Here is a 9,054-nt window from a genome sequence, read left to right on the forward strand (position 1 = left end):
TTCTTCCTGCACGCCGACACACAGATCGTCGCAATCGGGCAACCGTTAATGTCGAACCCTGCTTTATGTAATCCTGCTGTTTCAGCCAGCCAGCCATGCCAGAGGAGACCAGTGACCGAGATGTCAGGGTCTCTTGGTGTCACAATGTCACAATGCTTTCTCCCAGTTCAGTCCATGCTACCCGTGTCCACAGACTAGGACAGAATAAGTCACTTATTGTGGGATATTGTCTCTGGTTTACCCTTATTACTCATCAGTCCGCTATACGGAGGGGGCAACATACAGGGTTGAGGTCTGGAAAGAGAGCCAACATTTGAGAGATTTTGGGAATCGTTGCTCCCCTCTGTTTCCCGTTAGTGTCTGTAAACACAGTACATGGGTAGGGGGAGGAGTGTGTTTGTGGCTGTGTGTGGCAGTGTGTGTGGCTGTGTTTGTATGTGTGCTTGCTTCGTTCCAACCATATCAACTCTGTCACACACACACACACACATAATGGTTCCAAAGACTTCATGGGTATGGAAGAGGGAGATGGAGGGCGGAGGGATGTTGGTAGCAGCTGCGGGTGGAGATTTAGAGATAGCGTCGCGGAGCGTGAAATTCCTTCCTTCCCCCCCTGCCCTCTGAAGCACATCTGTGTGCAGGCACCCCAACAATGGAGGACATTCAAGCACACAGATGAACTCTGACCCCTGCTATCGCTAGCTCCCCCCTCTGAGGGCATGGTCAGACCTGGCATGTCACCAGCAGTCCTCTTTCACAATCTGAATGTGACTTTCTCCCCACAAACAAGTTCTTGAAAGGCCTTGACAGACATCAGTGTAAAGTGTCTGTAGCCCAACAATAGTTCTACAGGGTTCCTTCCCACGGGTCCTTGAAATCCTTGAAAGTTTGTGAATTTGAGAAGAAAAGAAATCAAGGTCTTAAAATGTTCTCTCTCTCTCTCTAAAATATATATATACTGTATATTCAAAAATGTTTTACTTAGCTCGTCAACTAGTACTGTCTCAAACTATGCCGTGATGGGTCCTTGAATTTGAGGGAATTGAGTCTTGAAAGGTGCTTGAATTTGATGTTTCAGAAGGTGTGGGAACCCTGTTATAATACAGTTAATACCAATGTCTGGTATAAATGTCATGTCAATCTCTGCAATGGAAATATGTTGAATATTGTTGATGTTTTGAATACTTACTTCCCCCAATGTATGATAATATAGACCTGGATATTGAATGTACATGTCTTTGAGTGTCTCGAAAAGCGCTATATAAGTCTAATGTATTACATTGTCACTCAGTACTGTGCACATTCAATGTGCACATCTCTTGTGGCTCTGTCATTCTGTCAAAGTTATTAAAAACAAACGATCCAAGTTATTACGACTTAATTAGTGGAATGCTGAATTACATGCATCAGCGCCAGAACTCTAATGAGCCGAATCTAGCCTTCATGACTTCATTAATCTACTATTGTTTTCTCTATAGTGAAATAAATCCCCCACAGATAATATGTAATATCTTTAAACCCCTCAGCACTTTATGTAAATGTTTTTCCATTTGACTCAGCACACATGGATTCAGTGCGACACAGAAAGCATTAAGACCGTTATCTCATTTGCGCAAATGGAGTAACAAAGCCCCTTAAACTCTTAAACGCATGATTTCTCCTATCGGCATTGCTACCTCTTTAGAGCATATTGCTGCTGTGCTAAAATGGTTGGTGTTTTGAACTAGTGACCTGCACTATTAAATGAGTCAGTGTGAGAACAGGAGAGCTATGTACTGGCAGGTCAACAGAAAGGCTAATAAGGGAACAGTGAACCAACTGAGAGTGCCACTCTGGAAAGGGCAGAAGGAAGTGAAGGCTAACTTTATGGCCGGGGAATAGTTCAGTGCAGCATGTGATGCTGTGTACCGTGAGGTACACAAGGTGACCTGCAGTATACTAGAATCTCAGTGGTGTAGTCTAGTTTTTTCCCCTCCCAGCCTCATATCGTTCATTTCGGAACGCCATAAAAAGAAATCTGCGCTCCCTGTCTAACGTTATGTATATATCTAACATTACATGTTATAAGGCTGATCTGTGCATGCTGATAGTGCTGCATTTTGACATATTTCATGTCACATCTCCCCCCTTTGATGGTATATGACGCTATAGTCAGTCCCAATGGTCCAAAGTTCTCCGTAACACAGACGGGGGTGAATTTTATGAATGAAAGTGGGAAAGTTCTGTCACAAAACGCTGTTAACGTATCCTCACACATTTTTAAGTGGGTACGGTATATGGAAATCGTTGGCCTTTCCTAGTGGGTATACGGCGTAGTCCTGCTATCACGTAGACTACACCACTGTATAAACTGTATTACTGAATGGCCTCCTAATCGTTCAGACAGGGACTGAAGTCCAATCCTAAAACCTTCCTTTCCTCTGTTGTCCCTCATCCCAAACCAAATCCATATGTGACAGGATCTGATGAAAACGTCCTCAAGTAGGGCAAGGTAATTTTTCTGGGGTTTTTTCCTCCAGATTATGAAAGTGCAGATTGTAAGCTTTCAAATGATGTGTCATACATTGAAATCTGAAAATAGTAGATATGCTTATTTGAATGTTGGTACACCTCAAACCAAATAGCAGAGAAACTCGCACTGAATCAAAATGCAACATGCAAAACAGCTGCTAGAAGAAACATCACTATGAACATCACAACATGCTGATAGAACATCGACATGCTAAAAACACATAACTACACATAATTAGATGATCACACAGTCCTTGATTTCGAACACATCCTCAAATCTCAGTTTGTTTACAAGTATGTAAGTATGTATCACTTATCCCGTAATGGCAGACTATACCGTGAATCCAATTCACAAATGATCAGTATTTAGTGATCCTAAAACTGTTGTTGTATAGAGTGAGCTCTTCAACACTTCAACTTTGGTAATATGCAAAAAAAGGGCAAACACATTTCCTTGGGGGGGTAATTTGCGCGATTTGAGAATTGTCGACATCCGGTCCTTTTCACCAGACCGTATCACCTATTCTCACTTTGCAGATAAGATTTTCTCTCAGACGAAAACCATTAGGCTACATTTGGAATTCAACTCTTATTTTGTTTCACAATGTATCTACAGTACTCTTGACACAGCAGTAGGGCCTCATAGGAAAACTCCATACACATGATTTAGCCTAACTGTTGCTCACTGTTCGTTTGTCTTGGCTACAGAGTCACGGGAGGCCTGCACAGTTTATGAAGGCAGGCTCCTTTCTGTAAATAGCCCATAGCCTAGAGGTTAGAGAGGCAGGCTAGCAATCAAAAGTTGCTGGTTAGATCCCAGCAGACTCAGGAGGGAGTCGGATGTGAGCTGGTGACCGGAGGGTTGCTGGCATCATAGCTAAGGTGCCTACTACCGCTTCCATTGTGCCCTTGAGCAAGGCACTTAAGCCCTTATTGCTCCTGGGGTGCTGACTGTTATAATAATAATAATAATAATAATAATAATAATAATAATAATAATAATAATAATAATACATTAGACTTATATAGCGCTTTTCTAGACACTCAAAGACGCTTTACAAACTGAAAAGATTGAGTAGTAATAATAAAAAGAAACAAGAAAGAAATAGAGAAAGAAAGTATAGGGGTCTAATTGAGGTAGTGCTGGGGACACATGGGAAGGGGAGAGGGGGAGAGGGTTAACTGGTGAAGGCGAGCTTGAAGAGGTGGGTTTTGAGGGCCTGTTTAAATGTTGGCAGGGTGTTGGCCTGTCTGATGTGGTTGGGGAGGGCGTTCCAGAGGGACGGGGCTGCGGCTGAAAAGGCCCCATCACCCCAGGTCCGGAGCTTGGTCCTGGTGGTCTTGAGGGTGGTTTGGTCGTCAGACCTGAGGCAACGGGAGGGGGTGTGGAGGGGGACGAGGTTGGCAAGGTAGAGGGGGGCCAGATTGTTGATGACTATGGCTGACCCTGTGCCTAGAGCAAAAATAAATAAAATCGTTGTACTCTGTGCAATGACAAAAAAGGTTGAATGTAATCTAATCTCATCTGTCCCTGGCCCCTCCTCTCCCCTCCACCGTGCGTCTCACTCACACTGTGATCTCCCTTGCGTATCTCATTCAGAGGGCTTTTCGAAAGATGAAGCTCCTTTTGTGGATCGGATGGGATAGAGGGATGAAAGGGGAACTTGCCGGGGGACACAATCAAGGATGCCACCAAATAAACTGGGGTGACATCTAGCTATTTTCTTTTTATCAAGGAGTACTCGCGCTCCTTCCATTCCTTAGGACGGGGGTCGGTGATGAACTAGCAGCTCTTCCGACGAGCGTGTCTTTTCTCTTCCTTCACATCCTCTCATCTTCTCTCTCTCTCTCTCTCTCTCTCTCTCTCTCTCTTCCAGTTGTCAGCTCTCGGCGTGCCTATTTAAAGAGCTGAGAAGTGAATGGATGTCTGAAAATCTATCCTGACACAATGAACTCTGTATAGCTCCTGATGTGATGCCATTACTGGAGTCTTGCGGCTCCTTCGCTCGGGTAGGAAACACAATACGGTTAGCTTTGTGTGATCATTGAAGGTCTCCATAGGGGCCATCCTAAACCCGGTTTTTCAGCCTCAAAGATCTGTATATTAGTCATGCCTGTATGGTATTATCATGAATCAAATTGCACAACTGGGCAATGTGTGTTTTTACTAAGCTCTGCACACAGGATAACGCAGGTGCATGGCCACATCCTCATCATACCCTGATATGTATACACCTACTGAGACTTTACCATCATAATCACCGTCATCATCATCATCATCACCAGCCACAGCTGCACACATTCTGTTATCACTTAGCACTTTTAATGTGCACACCTAAACCGCACTTCCCGTACGGCGTACACACATAGGTGTTCATAATCACCTAATATCATACATCGTACACATACCGTATAGTTACCGATGTGCGTTACACAATGAAAGCATCATTATCGACCGCAAAACATGATTGCATACAACCAGTACTCAAGTTGTAAAAGAAAATCAGGGCGGGATGGTGGATTTTATCATATGGGGACAATTTTAGCATCCCCACAGCGTCAGTGACTTCAGTGTCAGTGACTTGGTAAAAATGTCATTGCATGTGTGCGTGCCTCCTCGCCCACAGTATTTTACTCTATGCGCAAAACTAAATGTTGAAATAGCAGTAATACCACGTTCATTGATAACATGACATAAGGGATGGAAAGGGGGGATGGCAGTTTTAGAAAGGGGGATGATTTTGACTGTTTTTATTTCAGGGGGAATGCCATCCCCCCTCATCCCCCCTCAACTCGAGTGCTGCGTATAGTTACCTATGTGCATTACACATGAAAGCATCATTATCGACCGCAAAACATGATTGCATACAACCATGCTTACTCCCCCTTGCCTTCCGTGTGTGTGTGTGTGTGTGTGTGTCTGTGTGTGTGTGTCTGTGTGTTGTGGTGGTGACATGCCGCTGTGTTTTGTACAATGTGCAGCGGCTGCTACATCACAGCCCTCTCACCCATGTGTGCTCCATTTTGTCAGATGCTCCCAACAAATAGCGCCACAGTGGTAGTCTCTGCACTCACGCTCGAAATACGTACTTCTCCTGAACTGAGGTGAACTAGCTGGAGAGGGAGGGAAGCTGAAAGGAGGAGAGGGCGTCTTTAAAAGTCAAGGCAAACCAACAGGCCAAGTCAATCTTCAGATTTTCGGATGATAAGATTTTAGGCAAAAAGACCTCTAAAGAAACCACTGAAGATGGCTGTAGTAACAGGCCTGGCAGAGCACTCTCACTAGAGAATAATACCCAGCGTCTGGTGGGGTTAATTGGTTGCGGACTTCAGGCAGTTATTGCATGCAAAGGATTGTCGACCAAATACTAAACATGAGTGCTTCATTTGGACATTATACATCTGTGTGTAGAGTGTAGAGCCAAAATAAGAATAAAAATGCATCAATGTCCCATTATGTACGCATGGCACTGTATGTATGTGTTTGTGAATACGCTTGCATGTACTTGTGTGAGTGTGGAGGAAGTGCATGTGACTCTGGCATGTGTATTCTATACTCTTACACACACGTGTGCAGTATTTCGGAGTAAGCAAGCAGGCACATTGCTGAAAGCGCTGGCCCTCTGTATGTTTGGTTATAAGAGCCTGGGTGGATGTGTTTGGGAGGGAGCCAGCATACGGCCAGAGGATCATTCACAGCTGAGAACGGCATCATGGCTGAAACCCTAGCTCTCACCACACCCCGAGTGCAACAAGCAGAGCACCATGCCAGAGACCACGGGCAATTACACCGGAACATCTGGCTGTGGAGACTACCCAGGGCTACTATATACCATGCACGTGTGCGTGTGTGTGTGTGTGTGTGTGAGGGGGGGGGGATCTATACAGCCTCTGCTGTTGCACGTTTGAAGTCAGATTGTGCACTGAGATTTAAACATTTGTGAACTCTGCCTTCCCCACACCACTGCTAACCCGTAACGAGCATGTGTGGCCAATGAGGGGGCAGCGGGAGTATGTGTGGCCAATGAGGGGGCAGTAGGAGCATGTGTGGCCAATGAGGGGGCAGTGGGAGCATGTGTGGCCAATGAGGGGGCAGCGGGAGCATGTGTGGCCAATGAGGGGGCAGGGGGAGCCTGTGTGGCCAATGAGGGGGCAGAGGGAGCCTGTGTGGCCAATGAGGGGGCAGTGGCAGCATGTGTGGCCAATGAGGGGGCAGTGGGAGCATGTGTGGCCAATGAGGGGGCAGGGGGAGCCTGTGTAGCCAATGAGGGGGCAGAGGGAGCCTGTGTGGCCAATGAGGGGGCAGCGGGAGCCTGTGTGGCCAATGAGGGGGCAGTGGGAGTAAGTGAATTGGAGGTGGACACCCTGGAGGAAGTTTTAGTTTTTTAGTAGAAGGCGATAATAGGGAGAAGGTTTCTCCTTCTATCAGTGGCCCCGGGCCTGAGCTAGAGTACTCTTCCTGCAACGAATGGTGGACTGCTGATTCACATGCTTAGTATTCAAATGTATTGATTGTAAGTCGCTTTGGAATAAGGCGTCTGCTAAATGCCAAAAATGTAAATGTAAATGGAGGCTATTCCACGAACGTTGATTAGTATATCTGCGATAAAAATAAATCAGGCGATCAGGCAACTCGGGATTGGAATTCCTCGAACGAGGATCAGGCTTGTGTCATGAGTGTTCCCAGAACACCGGCTTAGAAATCCTCGATATGGGCGCGTGCACGCAGACATAAAGAGCCCCGAAGAGTCGATCTGTCGAAATGAAGATACTCCACTCTGCAGGGGTCCTACTTTTGCGCAGCGTTCCGACTTATTGATCTTTATGAAGACGGAAAAATAAGATGTAAAATAGTGCAATACTGCCGCAATTAACAAGGCGAGGGAAATGGTTTGGCAAGAAATTGCTGACCGATTAAATGCGTAGGTCATACTAGCCCCAGTTATTGTTATGTTCATATTTTAATAAATGAATATTTACTACTGTGGTGATATGAGCAGCAGGCTACAAACTGTTATATTGTCACGATTGCATAGTGGTATCGATTGATTGATTGATTGAAAACCTTTATTGTCCCCAATGGGGAAATGTTGTTGTCAAACAGCTTAGTTAGGGCAGACAGAAAACATTCAATAAAATACATAAAACAGTGCAGGCTCAATAAGTAAAAAGTTCGACCGCTGCCATAGTATTTATTCGTCATTTTAAGACGGTGGTTCAAATCCCTCTTCTGACACACGTTTTACTGCATTTCGTTGTCTGAATCTAATCTAAAATCTCATCTAAAAAGGTTTGTAGGCTATAAAATGATGGTGCAGGCTAATTTACAAGAACTGACACGATTACAATGGTGTTTGAAGACTTTCTGAGTAGTAAATTATGTTATTCTAACTGGACCCTGGATTTGGCATAGATAATTTTTTCTTATGTTTACTGATGGATAGATGATTCACTTGGACAGATATATCTATTATAAGTCGATTTGCATGAAGGCTTCGGTTAAATGTAAAAAACCAAGCACTTTCAATTAAATCAAGTCTCAAACACGCAACCTTTTGAACTCTAGCTGGCTGCCTTAACCACTGCGCCAGCCACACCGCTGTGTTAATGGCAATGCAAGTTGAACCTATTTTTATTTTTTATTTTTTTTACACTTTTTTATTTATCTATCTATCGATCGATCACACTTTCAAAATATCAAATTATCTATCTATTACACAGTCAAACTATCTATCTATCTATCTCATAAAAAGTGGGAACTAATATGTCCTAAAAGACACTTGAGGAACTGTCATTCGGGATGTAGTTTCCGCCTGTGAGAGATTTTTTGACGCACGCATTACCTAAACCAGCCTGTAAGTCTGCTCGGTACCAGAATTACTCAGAAGGATTGGTTGCATTGCAACCAAGCAGCGAATTATTTGAGCCACATTGATGGAACCGACCGCAAGCTTATTTAAACCTGGATCAGAGTTAATCGCCTGGATCAGAGTTAATCTTGCTTAGTGGAACAGGCCCCTGGAGCCTTTTAGCTGGCCCCGTTGTTATGTTCCCTCCTCATGCTCTCATTGGTTCATTGCTAACCCCTCCCCCTTTAGACCCAAACACACACACACACACACACGCACACAAACTCCAATTGTATCTCCTCCTGTTTTCTTTCTCTTTCTTTATCATCTATTCTAAATTTAATCTCCTCGACTATTCGGAACCAACCAGAGAGCCATAAAAGCAAAACCGTGTGTAAATGTCCCTATTTTCCTCTAAAGAAGCTGTCTGGATAATGGGTGAATCAGAGGTGTAATGTACTTTGAGAACATATTCATAACGTGCTTCTCTTGTGTTGATCTGGCATATTCATACAGAAAAAACAAATCGCAGGACTTTCTTTCAGGGTTCCCACGCTGGTCTTAAAAAGCCGTATAGTCTAAATTCCAACAAGCCAATTCATAAGGCCTAAAAAGGTGTCAAATGTCAGTTATTCAGTCTAAAAATGAGGTGCTAGGTCTTAAAAATTTGATCCTGCAAGGAAATCAGTCCGAG

The sequence above is a fragment of the Nansenia antarctica genome (assembly GCF_963989245.1).
Source record: "Nansenia antarctica genome assembly, chromosome: 3".
In the NCBI taxonomy this organism is placed as follows: Eukaryota; Metazoa; Chordata; class Actinopteri; order Argentiniformes; family Microstomatidae; genus Nansenia; species Nansenia antarctica.